Here is a 20,182-nt window from a genome sequence, read left to right as displayed (position 1 = left end):
ACAGTGGCTGTGGTTGTGATTAACAAGAGACAAAAGATACTCGTTCAGGAAGGAAGTGTGGCTCGGTGTTAGCATATGCACTGAGCATGTGCCAGGCCTGGAGACTGATCCCCAGTACTGCAAAAGGAAAAGCACATTCTTCCTATGGGAATAAGACCTAATGAATGGAGATACGCAGCTGACAGTTTGAGGAAGTTTTGTTCTGTCTTTTTGAGACAGGATCTTCCTAGGTAACCCTGGCTGTCACGGAACTCACTCGTAGACCAGGCTGACCTTGAACTCACAAAGCCGCTTGCTCCTGCATCCTAGGAGTTGGGACTGAAGGTGTGTACCACCACGCCCATGAAGGAAGATTTAAAGAAGAGAGCTCACCAAGGAGAAGGAGCGGGTAAGGAGGGGTGCAGGGATGTGAGGCTGCTTCAGACTGTCCACAGTGGCCCGGTGAAGACTGACTTCTGCGATTGTGTTATGTTTGGAATTCCAGAAACTTTTCTGAGAGTTTATAATGCTAGGGCCCTTAGAGAGGTAGTGGGGGGCAGGCAGGGAGTGAAAGTGTTTGTTTAGGAAGGTTTGTTGTATTTTGTTAGTAGCTTTATCAAAGTGTAAGACCCCAAAAACCGAGGGTGCCGCAGCGCCCCACGCCTCTGAAGGTGACACCCATATCACTCATAAGAAACGGTCTCGATGCAATAACATGGGGATTTCTTTATTCCAGAATTCTGGGTTCCACAGCCGTACAACACGCAGGGGTAGCGGACTGTGGACCACAAATGCCGAATTGTGACAGCTTTTATAAGTTTACAACAAAGCCCGAGATCACAAACCAATCATTTCTTAGCATGGAGAGCCCACGAAATGCAAGCCAATTGCGACAGCTTTTATAAGTTTACGACAAAGCCCGTGCATCACAAACCAATCATTTCTTAGCATGGAGAGCCCATGAAATGCGAGCCAATTGATTTGTACCACTCCATCGATTTTAGGCCAATCAGCTTCAATTATCGGAGCCAATTAATCAGTGGACCAATTAGTATCCTATTTTCTTGAATGTCTATAGCTGCATAAACTCTTGCATAGGGGTAATAGCATAAGCAGTTTACAGAAGCAAGATAAGCTTAGCCCATTTCCAGTTACCTTATGGGGCCAGGATCACCTATTCAAGGCCTTTCTGCTAGGTCTAAACAAAGGGCGGGCTCTGGAATGTGACCTTTTACCTAGTTTCTAACAAAGAGAGATAGCATTTTAAATTTCTGACTTCTTGGGGGTCATTAGAGTTAGGCTGTATTATTTTCTATCCTTTCACTACCACTATGGTTACCTGCACAAGGTCAGCCAGTATCCCCACAGGCAGCTCGCAGTGGGCTCAGAGGGCTAGTAACAGGAAAAAAGAGGACACGAAAGAGCATGACCACACGCTAGGGAACTCCCAGGGAATGGTGGGGCGTGGGGGATTCTTCGAGGGTTGGGAGGGTGACGCTGAAGATGCATTGTTTACAGGTGGGAAATTGTCAAAGAATAAACAAAAGATATTACCGTAGTTTTAAGAAATGGATGTCATAGAGCGTAGAACAATAAGAAAAGAGATTCATAGTACACATTTGCTGAGAAAATCGCAGGCCAGAAAGCAAGATGCAGAATAGAATTTTATTCTGGAAAAAAAAAAGGAATGATTTATAAAATGTGGAAGAAATGTTAGTAGTGATGATTTATTGGTGGTAAAATTGCGAGTAATTTTCATGCTTTTATTCTTTTATATTTTCTGCAAAGCAGCCCCACTGTTTGTGCGAACAGGGACCTGGGTGAAGTCATCCGTTTTCAGGGATGGAATCTTTCCTTGTCATGTTAGGAAATGCACTTACATTTTTCCTAAATCTTGTCTTGCTTTGTTGGAGGCAGGGTCTCTCAGTGGGTCACTGGCTGGCCTGGAACTGGTGCTTTACACCAGAATGGCTTGGAACTCTTAGAGATCTGCCTGCCTCTGCTTCCCAAGGGCTTGCACCACCACACACCCAGAACTCATAAATCACTCTTGAAATAAAAACAAATCTTTTTTTTTTTTTCCTGCAAAGTGGAGCACACATGTCAGACAACAGCCTAAGCTAACCTGATGACTGTTCTGCTGCCCTCTGCTCTGGGATTCCAGTCAAGCAGACCCTGGAGACCCGGAAGTGCTTGGGGTACGGAGCACAGGCAGTATACAGAGGGGGTCAGTCTAGAAGGGTAAAACTCCGTGTGAAGTACTAAAGAAGGTTGAGGACTAAGTGTAGAGGAAACAAGTCCCCTGTAAGGAAAGGATTGTTCATTCAGATGCCACTGGACCCAACATATGGTCCCTTCAGACAGGCCTTCTCTCTGTGGCTCTGAGCCTGAGACCTTGGCTGATATTAGGGATCATCTTAGCAGAAACATTGACTTTGTTGGGTGGACTCGCAGTCCAGACTCTCTCCTTTTGAGGCAGAATCTGGCCTGCAAAGGGTGTAAAGTAAGGGACAGTCCAACTTCAGGACTGTACTTTGGTCACGAGTCTAGAAATTCCAAAGTGTTGAAGGACAGGTCCTACTCTAAGCTTCTGGTAGTTTGAGTGAAAATGTCCCACATAGACTCATAAGGAAGTATGTCACTAGGGGTAGACGCTGAGGTTCCAGAAACTCAAGCCAGGCCTAGTGTCACTCTCTTCCCGCTGCCATCAGCTACCTGTCCAACACCACGTCTGCCTGGATGCTGCCATGCTTCCCACTATAATGATAATGGACTAAGCCTCTGAACTAACTGTATGCAGGCCCCAGTTACATGTTTCACATCCAAACAAAATAAAACAACAACAAACCTAACTAAGACACAGCTGCTCCCCAGTGTGTGATACTGCCCGTGTGTGGGTGGAAATCAACAAGTCATTATCACCGAGTGAGTGACACCGCCAGGGTTTCAAGAGGTCTGTCTACGTCAATCTCAGCAAGAGTCGGGCTTTCAGACATGGGTCCTCCTCATGCCTCGAAATCGCTCATTTTAGAGATCTGCTATCTTAGTCAGGCACTACTGCTGCCATGAAACACCGTAACCAAGAGCAACTTGGCGAGGAAACATCGCTAACAGTTCCATCATCAAAAGCAGTAAGGGCAGGAACCTGAGGCAGGAGCCGATGCAGAGGCCGGGAGTGGAGTGGGGTGGGGTGGGGGGTAAGGGGGGTGGGGGGTGCTGCTGACTGGCTTGCTCCCCACCGTTCCCTCAGTCTGCTTCTTACAGAGCCCGGGACCACCAGCCCAGGGATGGCCCCACCCACAATGGGCTGGGCCCTCCCACATTTATCTCTAATTTAAAAAAATGTCCTACAGGTTTGCCTACAAGACATCCTCTCAGTTGAGGCTCCCTCGTCTTTGCTGACTCCAGCTTGTATCAAGTTGACATAAAACTAGCCACCATATCTGCCTTCAGAAAAAATAAGCTATTTTTGTAGAAATTGAAAGACCTCCTTTTCTATAGAATGCCAAGTACAACTTTGTGAGTTGCAGTCTGTATATATATATATATATATATATATATATATATATATATGTGTGTGTGTGTGTGTGTGTGTGTGTGTGTGTGTGTGTATACTTATTATATATACACATGCATATATATACACACACAAATATGTGTGTGTGTGTGTGTGTGTATTTCCTTACAGGTGATCTCTAAAGAATTTTTGACAATGACCTAGGTTTCCTGTTTGCACATGTTCACTGTTGGAACACTTTGGATTGCTGAGAAAATTGTGGAAGTGGAGGGTCAGCCTAACGTCCGTCTGTCCTGCCAAAAAAAGGCTTCAAATAAAGGAAGCAGGTGTGCAGTCAGTAGCTCAGACATCTGCTGTGGGCTCTAATCCTGTAGAAAGTTTTGATGTTTTGGTTTTGGGCTGTGTGTGTGTGGAGGGGGTGTTGGTGTATGATGTATGTGTGTATGTGGTATGTGTGTGTGGTATGTGTGTGATGTGATATATGTGTATATGTGATGTGGGGGGGGGGGCGTGGTGTGTGTATGTGGTATATTGTGAGATGTAAAACCATGCCAGGAAGGTTGGTAAGGTAGATCAGGTGGAGACCTGAGACTTGGTGGGCACACACCTGAGGCTTCCTGCCAGTCTCCTGACTTGAAACACACACCATGCTTCTCACATAAAAGAAACGTGTCCTATGTTCACATAGGCTCAAAGCAGAGTTCTCCATGCTGATGAGGTACCTAGACGGGCTTAGCCAATGAGCCTCCCTTCCCACACATTCCTCTCCAAAAGGCATTTAACCTCGGGCACACCCTGAGAAGTGGACCGTGGTTTTACACATCCATTTTCTGCCCTGACAATAGACTGTTTAGAACCACGGACTGTCTCTTTTCATCCGGATCTGCCGTGGGAGCCATGGAGAAGGCCTTCACCTACAGAGCCGCAGCCTAATCTCCCCTAAAAGGCCTCTCTGCGCTCCCAGCCACAACCACCACCAACGCTGTGGGCATCAAGCTAAGGACAATCCACTGGGACAAGCAGGAACTCCCCCCCCCAAAGACCTCAGCCGCCCCCCCCCCCCAAAACACACACCACAGTTCTCTGCTCCTCCAAGACTCCCAGCAGTGCCTGGATGTCCAAGACTTTCCCACACCTCAGCGCTTTCCCACAGCCTAGCACCAGCCCCAGCAGTGGTGTGGGGTAAGCGTCAAACTCCCCTCATTCTGCCTCCCCAGTGACCATGCCCTGTGGCAGGGCAGATGCTGGCCGACAGTGTATGTGTGTTCGTGTGTATGTGGTGTCTCTGAATGAGTGTGATGTATATATGTGTAAGTGTGGTGTGTGTGGTGTGTAATGGGGTGTGGGGGTATGTGGTATGTGTGTATGTTTGTGTGGTGTTGGGGAGCGATCAGTAAAGAAAAGAGAGCAGGACATACTGTTGTGGGGTATCCATCAAAGAAGAATGCTCAGACATGGGTTTAAGCCAATAGAAAGTCTTTTCTATTAGCTGGTCGGTGATCCCACCATAGCCCTGAGCCTTTCTCGGGGTGAGCTTTTAAGAGCAAAAAAAACCCACAAAAAACAAAAACAAAAAACCAAACAAACAAAAAATCATATCCTAGGTTGACATTCTTCAATTAACAAGAACAGTTAGCCAGAAGTGGAACTACATTTAGAGACTTTCCCAGAAGTATGGACTGTGATGGATTAGATCTTGTTTTCATTTTGTTTGGACTATGAGCTGAGTTTTACAGCATGGGTGGTCCTTCCACGGTGGAGTTAGTTGTATTAAAGTCTGGGGGCCTATTATATTAATGACATCTTTTTATTTACTTAATTTAGAAAATGGAAGATGGTCTTCTGGTGCCTTGGGAGATGGAGGTAGACGGAACTGGAGTTCAAGGTCATCTTATAACAAGTAGGGGTTCAAAGACTGCAGTGCACGAGACCCTGTCTCAAACAGAACAGTGCTTAGAGGCCGGGGTGTTACCCCATTGGTAGAATGCTCACCTAGAATGCACGAGGCCCTGGCTTTCGTCTCCAGCCTCATATAAAACTGGACACAGCAGTGCTCACTTACAATCTAGCACTCAGGAAACAGAGGCAAGAGAACCAGAGAGTCAATAAAGTCCCTGACAGAAGCTGATGTTCCATTCCCGTTTATTTAAGGAACGATCTTCAAGAACGGGCCCCTTAGATACCAAAGGCAGCACGCTCACCTCTAAAACATCTTAAATCTGAACCTGAATGTTTTAGTCTGGCAATTTTTTACACTCTTTAATAAAAAGCAGCTGGTTGGCATCTATTGGTTGATAAATTCCTCTTACAGGCAAACCACTTAAGTGTGGCACGTCTTCAGTGAGCTGACATGCGGTAGAAACTGAACCTAGGGAAGAGGAGGAGAGGGGGGGAAGGAAATGAGGAGGGATGAGAGGGGAGGAAGGAAGAAAAGAAAGGAAAGGAGGAGGAAGGGAGGGAAGGAGGGAGGAAGGAAGGAAGGGAGGGAGGGAGGGAGGGAGGGAGGAAGGAAGGAAGGAAGGAAGGAAGGAAGAAAGGAAGGAAGGAAGGAAGGAAGGAAGGAAGGAAGGAAGGAAGGAAGGAAGAGTCGGTGGGAGGGAGGGAGGCAAGTCACAGCATTCTTTGGCAGTGGGATCTCCGGTTTCGGCTGGGACTGCTCAACAATTCATTGCTCTCACCAACTATCTGGCCTGAATCATCCTGTGCCCATCTTCCCTCGAATTCACAACATGGCTGCCGGCTGCTGCCAGCTCTCATGCTTCCTCATTCCCAATCAAATCAGCTCAAGGAATGTGCAGACAAAACTCCGAGACAAACCCTCTAGGAGAAGCTTCCGTAGTGGGAGCAAGGCAGCAGCTTGCTTAAACCACACCCCTATCATCTCATTGGCTGGAATTAGGCCACGCCTCCTCCTTCAATGCTTGCCACCAGCTTGTGCCAATTGGCTTGAACTCTCCCACCTTGCCATTGAGGAGGTGGCGGCAAGTGGGGCAGGGGGTCAGAAGATTGGGGCGTAAGGACTAAATGCCAAAATCAGCTGTCTGAGGTCTCAAAGCAGTCCGCCGCCCACGCCTAATTTTCTCTCTGCTTCCTGTTTGTGGTTAGAGATGTGAGTGTCCCACTGCAGTCCCGCCCCGCAGCCCCTCAGCTCCACTGCTGTCTGCTGCCGCACCTGCACTCCACGTTACAGACTTTAACCCTCAGGCACTGCAAACACAGAATAAAAGCTCCCTTCTATAAGTTGCACAGCCGTAGAAAAGTAACGAATACCTCAACCTTGCAAGAAAATTCTAGAATGTTTGACGTGGTTGGCTTTCTTGTTCGAATGAATACGAGAACTCACGTTTGCATCTTTGATGGTCTTGGATTAAATGAAGGATGATGGCTAGGGAGTTGCAGAGCGTAGCTCAGGCTGCTGTGGGACCTTTCTCGGCTGTAGGGCAGGGAAAGCGGCCCAGCCTGAGGGGAGCAAGCCAGGCTCCAGGCTCCAGGGATGGGAGTCACGGGTATCAACGCAACCTCCTGAGCTGGGTACACAGGCGGCTTGTCTGCATCTCTCACAGACAGAAGCGGTCCGGAGGAAGAAGGTTTGCCTTGAAGGATGCCGAGCAAGGCAGTTACTCTCCTGGAGAATGCTATGCATGCACTGAGGGGATTGCTTTGGTATGGAAGCGCTCAGGGACTTCTCCGTCCTGTGTGTGGTGCTGGGAAGCTGCGAGAGAAGCGGGTAAGCCTTGGGAAATGGCAAAGGGCCGCTGAAGAAGCGAGCGAGGAATAAGCACAGAGACCTCAGTATAAATAAATCCTCAGCACCCGTCTAAAAGTTAATCCCAGTGGCCCAGGCCTGCTAAGGCGGAGACAGGAGGTCCGTGGAGTTCCAGTTGAATTAGATGAGCACCAGGCTCAGTGAGAGACTCTGTCAAAATGTGAGATGGAGACTGAGGATGGGACATTGTCCTCTGGGCACCACGTGGGACACATACACATATACACATGCAAAACAGGTGAACATACCCAGAGGAGCCCGTACACAGATGTGCCCACGCACATACCAGCGTGTACATGATAAGTAGTGGTAAATGCTGAGGAGGATAGTAGGTAGGAAAAGGTTGCAAGAAGACCAAAATCATGCGTCTTCATGAAAATGAAAGTATACAAGACAAGCTCCTGAAGTTTGAGAGGGTTATGACCCGAAGGCCCTGCACCTCGACGGAGTCACACAGTAGAGCTGGCTCTGGTGCCTGGGTAAGGGTGAGCTGCCCGGAGGGTGTGAGCATTGGAGAGCTGGCCCTGCCCCCTTGCTGGCCACAGCACTGGGTGAGTAGCCAGGCAGTGCTGGAGAGCCCACCCTGGCGTGTGGGCGCAGGAGAGCTGGCCAGCTGACCAACTCAGCTCCCTGCCCCAGGCCCAGATCCAGGCCGCACCCCAACATCTACCTCATCTGTGCACTGCTGGAGGGTGTGAAAAGGGCGGTTCCTACAGATCCAGAGCTGCAGGATCTCCAGGACACAGGGCAACAGCAGGCTATCTGAGGAGGCCCAGTGAGGCCCAGTATTGATAGTGTAACAGAAGCCAGAGGCCTCCAACCCGACCAGTGACTCGTTGCAATGAACATTGGCAAGAAAGATGTGCAGACAAAAGGGTGTCCTGTGGGGCATGCTACAGATCCCATGATGAGAGTTTGTTTGTTTGTTTTAATTTTATTTTGGGTGCACATACAAGGGAGGGGCCAGATACAAAGGGACAGGGAGATGAGTGGGATTGGCGTGCGTGGTATGAAATTCACAAAGAATCAATAAAAATTAAAAAAAAAGGAAGGAAGGGCAAAACAAAACAAAAACCAATGTGCTGGCCACAGTGGCACATACCTTTAATCCCCGCACTCTGGAGGCAGAGGCAGCCAGATAGATATCTGAGTTCAAGGCCAGCCTGGTCTACAAAGTGAGTTGCAGGACAGCCAAGGCTACACAGAGCAACCCTGTCTGGAAAAACCAAATCAAACAACAACAAAACCCAATGTGCTCACAGGGGAGGAAGAGAAGGAGAACCCAGTTTGTGGAGACTGTCTCCCGAAGCATCTGGCTCAACGAGAGATTCGGGTGTGGAGATTTTAATCCCCGCTGCTCCCCGTGCCTCCCAGTCGCATCAAGGTGCCTGCTTTTGCCAAGTGACCTTGTCTTGAAGAATTCAGTCCCATTTCCCCCCCAACATCTCCTCATGGAACCTCAGATTGCAACCACAGAACAATCAGTATCGCCTCATTTGTCCACAGTTCCAATTTCACACCTCCACCACTCACTGTATAGTTTATGGAAATCTGCACCAATGTAGTGACTTGAAGGCTCTCTGAAGTGAAACCCAGCGTCCAAAGAAATGTCTGTCCTAATGCAGAGAACTTGCATCGTTAGGGCTTGCATGTGCAGGGGGTGGGGTGGGCACTAGCTGGTTTCCAGCCTGACTGTCACAACTGCTGGAAATGTGGTGGTTCTCAGGGACTGTGGAATTGCTGATAGGATTCCTCAGTTGGTCTGTGTGAAGCAAGGGAGAAGGGGAGAAATTTCTCACTTCTTTGCACAAGCCTGGTACTGATTTAGAATATTCAAGTCATACAGAGACTGAAAGGGGAATTTGAATAAGCAAGTGGATTCTTCCAAGTCCTGGCCTTTCCATTGGTCATGGCACAACTGCATTACAACTCATTGTCCAAAGAGGGTGTACAGCATGGGGAAGGGCAGCCTAAGGAATACTTGCTATCCTGGTTGCTAAGCTTTTCCGTGGATCCTCCAGATGGCGGGCCCTTGACTTTCCTCGCTGGCCTAGTTCCTGGCTCCACCACTGAGCTCAGAGGTGCCATGCGTTGGGCAGGTCTGTGGAGAAAGTTCTGCTCAAAGTTCAGTCTCTACTGTTGAGATTTGGTCTTTTGCTATGTATTGTAATGCTAAATGCTGGCCCCCAAGGCCTGGTTGCTCTCAGGAAAGAGAGAATCCTCGTGGACAACGTGACCTTGCTCCTTAATTTAAAACTATGGTTAAATAAAGATGCCAACAGTGTTAATATCTGGGCAGAAGAGACATAGGCGGGACTTGGGGTTTCTGGGCTTGGGGTCTGAGGAAAACCATGAAGGGGAGAGAGGAAGGAGGGAATAAGGAAGACACCATGGGGCAGGTGAGTCACGAGAGAATGGCACTGAGGGCCAGCCAGTCTAAGCTAAGAGCAGCTTAGATGGGACATGACAAATTATAATTCGGTGTTATTGATGGAAAAAAAATAGATTTTAATAGCTTAGAGGGTAGATATATGCCCAGATTTAGTGCTGATTACGGCTTATTATAAATATAATGGTCGTGTGTGTTTTTTATCTGGGAACTGGGAATAATCAAAGGTGGGGTAGAAACCCTGATTGAGATTAAATAATCACGAACAGCACTCTACTAACAATGGGAGGCTCACGTGGTTTCTGGTTGAGGCCAAGACAAAGACACAAAGGCCCATTGAAGAGAGAAAGGCCTCTCTCTCCTGCCAGGAGCCCAGAGACTTCCACAGACCCAGATCAGGCACTGTGGTGGTTGGAATAAGTATGACCCCCATAGGTTCCTAGATCTGAGTGTTTAGTCACCAGGGAGTGGAGATCTTCAAAGGGATTGCAGTGATTAGGAGTGGCCTTGTTGACAGAAGTATGTCACTGGGGCTTTCAGCTTGCAAAAGCCTATGTATGCCTGGCCTAGCGCCCCCTCCACCACCCACCCCTACTCCCACCCATGGATCAGGACGAGGTTCCGAACGACTGCTCCCCTGCCAAGGTGCTCCCTGCTCCTTGTTACCGCCATGATGATCCGGGACTAACCCTCTGAAATTGTAAGCAAGCCCCATTTAGACGCCTTCCTTTATAAGAGTTGTAGTGGTCATGGTGTCTCTTCACAGCCGTAAACAGTCACTGCCTTAACTACTACCTTCTGTTGTTTTGATAAAACACCATGACCCAAGCAACCTTACTTTATTTGGCTTACATATCCAGGGTCACAGTCTACTGAAGGAAGCCACGGTAGAAACTCAGGGCAGACACCCCGAAGCCGAGACTGAAGCAGAGGCCATGGAGGAGTGCTGCTTACTGGCTTGATCCATCTGCTTTCCCCTCCCCCTCCACCCTCCCACCCCACCCCACCCTCCCACCCCACCCCACCCCCATCAGGTATTAATCAAGAAAATGCACTATAGGCTTGAAGACAGGAAACTGATGGGGGCATTTTCTCAACCGAGGTTTCTCTTCCTAGGTAACTCTAGCCTGTGTTAAGTTGACCCAACTAAACTAGAACAATTGGCCCCTTGTCAGCCTGACTCAAGGACACATTACTGTTAAACCCTAACCTTTCCTTCTCGTCCCCAAGATTTCATGTTACTGTTACCATGACAATATAAAACAATCCAACATTTAAAAGTCCCAATCTGGCGTTAACGTCTAAAAGGATACCTGGAAAGCTGTTGATCTTCAATCTGTGCTGGAATCCCAAAGAAGTTAGCTTTAATACAATAAGGGAATGTCTCTGTACAGCGTAGATGAACCTGCCGGTGAAAACGAGAGCAAGCAGGCAAAGAGCAAAGGTTTCTTTTTTCCATGTTCTAAAAGATGAGGCTAAGGGTGAGGCTCCCTGTCTCAAATAATCTGATCAAGAAAATTCCCTACGTGAGACAGGCTGACTCTGTGACCGGCTTCCAATGGACAGTTCAGGAGACTAGGTCTAAATCTGTTTCCAAGAACCAGGCAAGTCGGTTACTGAAAACACCCCAGGCCTCAGGCAGCCAGTTGGAAACTGCCCTGCCATTAGAAGCGGCCCTGCCACCTAGCTGGAGGCAAAATGGTCAGCAACAGTTTCCAGACTTTCCCAGCAACAGTTTCCAGACTTCCCCAGCAACAGTTTCCAGACTTCCCCAGCAACAGTTTCCAGACTTTCCCAGCAACAGTTTCCAGACTTTCCCAGCAACAGTTTCCAGACTTTCCCAGCAACAGTTTCCAGACTTTCCCAGCAACAGTTTCCAGACTTCCCCAGCAACAGTTTTCAGCTCCCCCCATGTCCCAGCAATGATTCTGGAAGGTCCCTAGAGATAGAGCCAACAGATTAAGAAAACAGTCACCTACCCCCTCCCCAGTGTGCTCTGACTCAGGCCTGCAACTTGGACACCTCCTTGGTTGATGGGAGACCCCAGCATGCTGGACTTCTCCGCAGAATAAAACGCCCTGTGCTTTTGCATACTATTTGAGTCCAGGGTATCGCTCTTCAGCGAACACTAGACCCTTACGTATAGGCTTGCCATCAGCTTGGGTTTTGGATGATCTTACAGGTAGTCAAGTTGACAACCAAGATGAACCACGGGAGGTACCCGGTAGCAATACTATGTTGTGGTTGTGTTTTCTCTATGTTCATGCTTTCCCTCCCAGCCCCTACTCCTGGAGTAACGACTCCGAGACTCACACACATTTACAAACACTGTGGCCATAAGTTTTGGCTTGCTCTCTGACTAGCCCATAAATTAATATCCCATTTATTCTAATCTAAGTTCTGCCGTGTGGCAGGTTACCTCTGCTCAAGGCTCCATGCACCTGCTCCACGGCAGCAGTTCCTGGGGACAAACCCTCTGGTGCCTCGCTCTATCCCAGAATCCTTTCTGTTTCCAAACAGATGTTCCACCCTCTCCTATTATAGGCCACAGGTTTCTTATTGACAAGTGATGCATCCACACAATACACAAGTTATTTTCTTTACACTACTTCTCTATACAGTTATGACTGTTTTCTGATTAAGGCTCCTGACACTCAAGGCTCTGTCTACTGTGGCAGAGGGGACTCCAGAGTCATCTCAGCACCACTCAATAGCTGGTCACACGTGAGGGTTCCCTTGGTGCTGTGGCCTGACTTGTACCCAGCCTCAAACAAGCTGTGTTAGGATCCTAGTCCCTAAAAAAACCTCAGAATGTACCCTATGAAGACTGAGGTGAGTTAAAATGATGTCTTAGGTGTGGACCCTAATCCCACAGGACAGGCACCCCCATGAAAGAAAGGAAGTTGGACACAGGGACAGGCACACTCAGAAGATGACATGAAGAAGTGGAAGATGGCTGTCTGAGGAGGGCCACCTGACATAGGTCTTCCCTAGAAATATCCAGTCTTGACATTGCTGTACCTTAAGATACACAGCTTCCAGAGACTCTTAATCTCTGCTGTTTAAGCACTGCCATTTGAGAGACCCTGTTATAGCAACCTCACATACTAGCACACCTAACGTCCAGGCTGCCAAGGCCCAGGCAGGGGGCGTTGGTTAGGATTGCTATTGCTCTGATGAGACAACTCAAGGAGGAAGGGTTTTATTTCAGCTTATAATTCCACCTCACGGCCCATCACTGAGAGAAATCAGGACAGGAACCCGGAGCAGGAGCTGATGCAGAGGGCATGGAAGGATGCTCCTTACTGGCTTGCTCCCCGTAGCCTGCTCAACCTGCTTTCCTATAGAACCCAGGACCACCAGCCCAAGCATGGTATCACCCACAATCGGCTGGACTCTCTCGCATCAATCATTTATCAAAAGAAAAACACAAAAGGGAGCTATAGGCTTCCCCACCAGCCAGTCTGGTACCTGTGCTTTTCCAATTGCTGTTTTCTCTCCCAAAATTCCAGTTTATCTTATGAAGTTGACATGAAACTAGCCTGCACAGAGGTCCTGACCATGGACGCATCTACAGTGGAGCCAGTCTCATCTCAGACTGGATCCTACAGCGGGATGAGGGACATGAGCCCCACTCCGGGCAAACGCTGTCACTGGGAACCTTGGAAGAGATCTGACCCGTTCGATTTGGCTGAGTCTGTCCCAAACACCATGTGATGGAAACAGATTTTTGTATGCCACTCACTGGGTGTAAATTCAGTGTCCAGATGTGGAATTCCCAGAAGACTCTTGGCTCAGATAGAGGTAAAAGGAGGGCATCCACATTTCGACGCAATGGGACAGCTCCCGTGTGGCTTAGAGCCCAGCGCAGAAGCAAATGCCCCAAAATAGCAAAACACAGATTTTCACAATAAAAAAGTCATTGTAAAAATCATTAAGGTCCCCAGAAAGGCATCAGGAGCCACAATTTTTGCTGAGTGAGATGATTAAAATGGTTCGTTTGTTTTCTCTATCTTTTAATTGGTGAGAGAATTGGTGATGTGGGAGGAGCCAACGCCACTGTCAGGGCTGTGCCTCAGCTTCCTGAACTAGAGAAGGCTTTCAAGAAAACTTACGAGGTTTCATGCCTACTTTTTCTCAGCCCCAACCCTTCCCTGCCTGCCTCCACCTAAATTCATTCCTGGCTAGGATTCCAGAAAAACAAAACAAAACAAAACAGTAGATTCAAAGTTGAATTTGCTTCTCAGAAAAATAAGGAATTTCTTTTTGTATTATATGTCTCAGATACTTTATGGGACATACTTATATGACAAAAAATAATTTGTTGTTTATCTGCAACTCACATTTGAGTATCCTTCTATAAAACCGTAATCTGGTCCCAAAGTAAGTTCTAGACAGAGCTGTTGGTAGGTGTGATGTAAGCCTGTAAGGATAGAATTTGCAACGTGGACAGGGCCCCGAGGCCCTGCTCTTCAGAAGCCGTGAAGGTAGCTGTCCACTTCCTCCTTAAGAAGCCCAGGCTGGCGACATCCACCTAAGCAGAAAAGAGAAGGAATAGCGACTGTCCTCAGCACCCAGAGAGCCTTGGAGAAGCAGCCGGGCTCTAGTAGAAGATCATCAGAACCAGCCCTGTAAAAATAGAGGGTGAGCCCGGCCACCCTGAGCTCAGGAGGGGCTCCAGCAGGAATGTAGCTGAGAAGAGTCCTGGAAATAGAGGACAACAGGTTCACACTGTCCCCTGAGCAGGGACTCAGGGCATGGGCCCGGTCCCTCCTCAGATACCTCGCGCCCCCTGGTGGCCACATCTAGTCAAGCACGTACTAGATCCTGCCTCTGCTACCAGGATCCCAAAATCCAGCCAAGGAGAGGGGGTTCCCCCTAGGGAGCTGTGCTTCCTCAGTGACCACTGATCTGAAAGCATCACTTTCAGTGTCGCTTTGCAGTGATAACTACTGCAAATTGTTCACAGCATCTGCCCTGTCTTCAGTTGCAGCTGCAAATGGAGCCTTTGGTTTGATGTCCTAGGAGAGATCACAACCTTGTCTGAGGGCATCTTTGCCAAATGAAGTCTGCTCTAGTGAGCTCAAGGCAGGCTAGTTACTGTCTTCAGACCCCACCACAGGACCCTCTGGGCGGAACAGGATGGCCCCGTCTTTTCAAATAGGCTTAAGTGGTGGATATTAAGGTAGCCAGTGGTAAAGATATTTAGCACACATGAGATTTTCTTCTACACAGAGCTTGTTAGAAAGGTGCAAACAGCTCAGCAGTTAAGAGCACTTACTGTTCTTGCAGAGGATCGGGGTTCCGTCCCCAGCACCCACAGGCAGCTCACAACTGTCTGTAACTCCAATTGCAGGCGGATCCAGGCCAGAGCGCCCTCTTCTGGCCTCTGTGGGCACTACAACACATGGTTCAATGACTCACAGGCAAGATACACACATGAAATGGGAAAAAAATTAAGGTGCAAGTAAAAGACTGCGTGCCGAGAATGTCTCCCTCATGGAAAGTACAGCACTTTCCAGCCCAACTTGCAGACTCAAAACAAAAGGACCGAAACCTGCGCTCTCAGTTGACGTTAGCAGCTTCTGCTTCACTGCCCTTCCATAAGCTCTGGGGATATGCTCCGGACCAAGCAGTCCTCCAGGAGGAAGTGTTCTGAGTGTGAAGCCAGCTTCTCCTGTGCCCTCGTCCACCTCTGCCCAAGGCTGTTAAAGGGCAGAGGCAGCTAGCATTGTACTCACGGGACTGATTTTCTTTGTCGATTTTGCTCTGATTAGGTGTTTGGATTTTATCCAAATGCTACTGAGATGTTGCAACCAGGTTTGGTTTGGTTTTTGGTTTTGGTTTGGTTTTTGTTGTTGTTGTTGTTGTTGTTTTTAAAGGGGAATGACATTTAAACCACTAGATCAAGTTCAGCAGATTATACTTCTTCCTAGCCTCATCCAATCCGGCGACTGCCTTAAGGAAGAGGCTTGCTCATTCCTGAAGAAGGGATCCTGCCATCAGATTGGCTCCCAGGCTATCAAGGATATTCCCGTCTAGGTGCTACCCGCAGGGCTGTGAGCCAATGCTTTCAAGCAGCCTCTGCCCACGCGCGCATATGACGGGGGACGAGGGAGGGATTGCTGTTGTGTGGATTGAAACATCCCCCTGCCTCTAGGGAGAGGGGGAAGACTCAGGACACTCAAGAAGTATGGGGCTCATCTGGTTCCCCTGAGACTACATAAGCAGTAGATAATGGGGGGGCTCTTGGGCGGACAGCTGCCTACAAGTCGTGCAGGACCCTCCAAGGATACAACTCTCATGCATCCTCACCTGTACCGCGTGGGCTTTTGGGGAAATGCAACCATCCAGTCACCCTTCTTTGTTCCCGTGGGTCACCCATCACCCATGTTCCTGTAGGTGGCCCCGGGGAAACTCAGTGGTTTGCAAAGCCAGACTTAGATGGAATAATTTCTTTGGTCTGCTGTTGCCCTATGGGGACAAACAGGCATCCTGTTCAGGTCGCCATACAAAGGAATACAACAGACACATAAACTCATACGTGTGTAAAAAACACCCTTGTATACACACACATACACACACACACATACACATACATACATACAGGTATGTTATATATGCATGCACATTCTATTATGTGTGCATATGCGAATAGACACATTTAGATGTATCCACCATTGGTTCTGCCTCGGAGAAACCCTAACTCAAGGTCTGCAGGTGTCTGGCTCAGCCCAGATGCACCTCTTCCAACGGCTCCAGAGCCGCCCATCAACCTGACCTCCTATGGTCTTATCAGTGAATGACTTCTTCCTCCAGAGAACGTACTGCTGCTTCTCTTAAAAAAGAAAAAAAAAAGAAAGGAAAGAAGAAGAAAGTACACCTTGATCCCATTTCTCTTCTCCAGAATTATGCCAGCGTTTTGGCTTTTTAATGAGTTAATTTGGCTTTTTTTTTTTAAATGAAACTCATCTGCACAGCTGTTTATTGATAATAAGTTTTGTCTCCTGTGTGTGTGTGTGTGTGTGTGTGTGTGTGTGTGTGTGAGAGAGAGAGAGAGAGAGAGAGAGAGAGAGAGAGAGCATACATAAGGAAGGGGGTTAAAAGGACTATATGTCACAATGAGATTTCTCCCAAATACTCTTGGCAATTCCACGAGTGGAATCAGAAACCATCACACCAGCAACAGGCCAGCACCCTTGAGTCCCCTCCCACTCCCCACTGTCCACCCTACTGTGCCGCCACCCGCCTGCCTCGGGGACATCACTCCCGGGCCTTATCTTGGTTCGCCATCTCTCCAAGCATCCTGTGTGTTATATACACTTATATATAAACATATATAAACTTCAGGTGATGAAGCGCTAGACCCAGGTGTACGGCCTCTCTCAATCAGTGTTGTGTTGGTCACATCTACACCTCTCGACAATGGTAACTGCACCTCGCCCATGCCCACCATCTTACAGACCCCACTGCGTGGCCATCTGTTACTACAGAGCACATCGCCCACGGGGAGCTGCAGCATTTATTTTGTCACGTCTGTTCCAGTCAGGAATCTAACGGTGGCTTAGCCAGGCTATGGCTGCAGTCCCTCTGTTGTCACCAAGCTGTGCCCTGGGCTCTGAGCTCCAAGGATTTAGCTGGGCTCCCAGGGCTGCTCCGAGGGGACTTTGCTTTCTTAAGTGGGCCTCAGCATGGCACTGCCCTGACAGACTCCTCAGGGCCCATGAAGCAAGAGACAGCATTGCATGTGAGAGAGCGTGCTCCCAAGATGGGAGCTGTGGTGTCACCTAGAACCTGCCCAGTCCTTCAAGTGGCACACTATCGCTGCAGACCACCACCACTGCTCACCACAGAGCCTAACCCTGTCTATGGAAGGGGACCACACAATGATATGGGTTCTGTGAAGGGAAGGTCTTGGGGGCTGCTCCCCATCACCTTTATACCTAGAACGATACGATTAATTATCTATTGATATTGATAGCCATCTGGGTTGCTTCTAGTTTGGGACTGTCATTCAAAGCACTTTGCAAACATCCTTGCCTTGTCTATGGGACCTTCGTGCACACATTTCTACAGGGTAAAGACTTCAACGTGCAACTTCAAGGTCACCGTCTCTGTGCAACTGCAACTTACCGGCTGATGGCAATCTGTCTCCAATGATTGATCAAGTGTGTGCTGTCCACAGATGTGGATCTGTTTCTGGGTCCCCTATCTATTTGTAGACTCCTATCCCAATACCAAGTGACATCTCCTCACCCCTCTCAAATTTTGGCTTATTGTGGCAAATTACACATAATAAAAGTTACCACGTGAGACATTTGGTACTCATCTCCAGTGCTAGTTAGTACACTTGTCATGGGCAGCTGTCACCACCATCCCCCCTCCCTCCCATGCCCCCCCAAACTTTCTGTCTTGTGACAGAAGTGCTGTGCCCATTGCAGGGTAACTCCCTGCCTTTCCTCCCTCCAGAAACAACTACTTTACTTTATGCCTCTCAGCTTTGGACAACTGTAAAGTGCCTCAAATATTGAGGGTCACGGAGCAGTTATCTTTTGTGGCTTACATTTCTCTTAGCACAATATTGCATGTGATGTCAGGATTTATGTGTGCGTTGGCATGTGTCAGAGCCTATGTCCCTCTTAAGGCAGAATAGCCAGTTTGTCTGTTCATTCAACAGTAGGTGCTTGCATCATTTCCTATAACCGTTCTTTTTGACTACTTTCTTGGGTTCTTTTACCCACCACCCTCCTCCACCCCAATCCCATCCAACCCACTCCCCTGCCAGAGCACGAGACAAACCACCATCATCTGCTGCAGGCAATCTGAAGCAGCCCATACCCGGGATTAAAACAAAAACATAATCACGTAACATAACTGGGTTTTAAAGACACCAACATTCCTCACTACAGTGGTTTCCACATTTCAGGGTCACACGATACCCACATCTGTTGTCTCTTTCAGGTACACCACAGAGACCGCTCTCCCAGGCCAACTGAGGAGCTGCTGTGCTGGAACACAAGAGTCCCAGCCTCCTTGTCTACTTACTCCCCAGCACTTGTTACTTTGGGGTTACTGACACCCACACCTCTATAGCTGAGTGACTGAGCAACTTCTGTATTTACTGCATCTTTTGCAATCTTCAGAGAAGTACTTATCCAAGTCTTTGCCCAATTTTGAACCCAGTAGCTTGGTTTTTGGTGGGTTTTTTGTTTGTTTGTTTGTTTGTTTGGGTTTTTTTGTTTTGTTTTGTTTTGTGTTTCTGAGACAGGGTTTGTCTGTATAGCCCTGGCTGTCCTGGAACTCACTCTGCAGACCAGGCTGGCCTCGAACTCAGAAATCTGCCTGCCTCTGCCTCCCAGAGTGCTGGGATTACAGGCATGCGCCACCACTGCCCAGCTTTGGTGGGTTTTTAACCTCTCTCTATATTCAGGTTACATATATTTACATATAACTATATGTAAATATTTTATTTTATATAAATATTTTAATTTATATATAAGTATTTTTTCTACTCTGAAATTTTGATCTTCCCAAGACGCTTATAGGCATTTCCACAAAATCCAATTTGTCTTTTTTTTTTAAATTCTCTAGGCCAGGCCTGTAATTCCCACAGGAGGATCAAAAGTGCAGCCTTAGACAATTTATTGAAAAGGCTAAAGAATAAGTCCACAAAACAGTTTAAAGTGGGGGGGGGGGGGGGGAAGGTGTGCTGGGGACATAGCTCAGGCTAAGTGTGCCCAGGGCCTGGAGTCTACCTCTGGGTAGGAAGGCAGAAGTCTCTAAGAAACAACAGACTCTCTGATCTCGTAAGAAGGGCATCTTGAGCAGATCTTTCTAATGCTTTGGGTTGAGGTGGTAAAAGTGAAGGCTCTTGGGCCTCAGCGAGTGAGTGGGGAGGGGGGGGCTTGAGCCTCTGAGCCTCTCTTGGGCTCCTAAGGCAACATTCAAGACTTGGGGAGATTGCTTCAAGTTTCTCTCCATTTAGTTTGATATTGGCTACAGGTTTGCTGTATATTGCTTTTACTATGTTTAGGTATGGGCCTTGAATTCCTGCCCTGCCCGAGGCTTTTAGCATGAAAGGATGCTGAATTTTGTCAAATGCTTTTTCAGCACCTAACGAAATGACCATGTGGTTTTTTTTCTTTGAGTTTGTTTATGTAGTGGATTGCATTGATCGGGGACTAGACAAGGCTGCCCCCTCTCTCCATATCTTTTCAATATAGTAATTGAGTTACTAGCTAGAGCAATTAGACAACATAAGGAGGTCAAAGGGATACAAATGGGAAAGGAAGAAGTCAAACTATAACATTTACAGATGATATGATAGTATACTTAAGTGACCCAAAAAACTCCACCAGAGAACTCCTACAGCTGATAAACAACTTCAGCAAAGTGGCTGGTTATAAAATCAATGCAAGCAAATCAGTAGCCTTCCTATATTCAAAGGATAAGCAGGCTGAGAAAGAAATTAGGGAAATGACACCCTTCACAATAGCCACAAACAATATAAAGTATCTTGGTGTGACTCTAA

Source organism: Apodemus sylvaticus, chromosome 19 (assembly GCF_947179515.1).
Source record: "Apodemus sylvaticus chromosome 19, mApoSyl1.1, whole genome shotgun sequence".
Lineage (NCBI taxonomy): Eukaryota > Metazoa > Chordata > Mammalia > Rodentia > Muridae > Apodemus > Apodemus sylvaticus.
Note: the sequence above shows the minus strand (reverse complement) of the source record.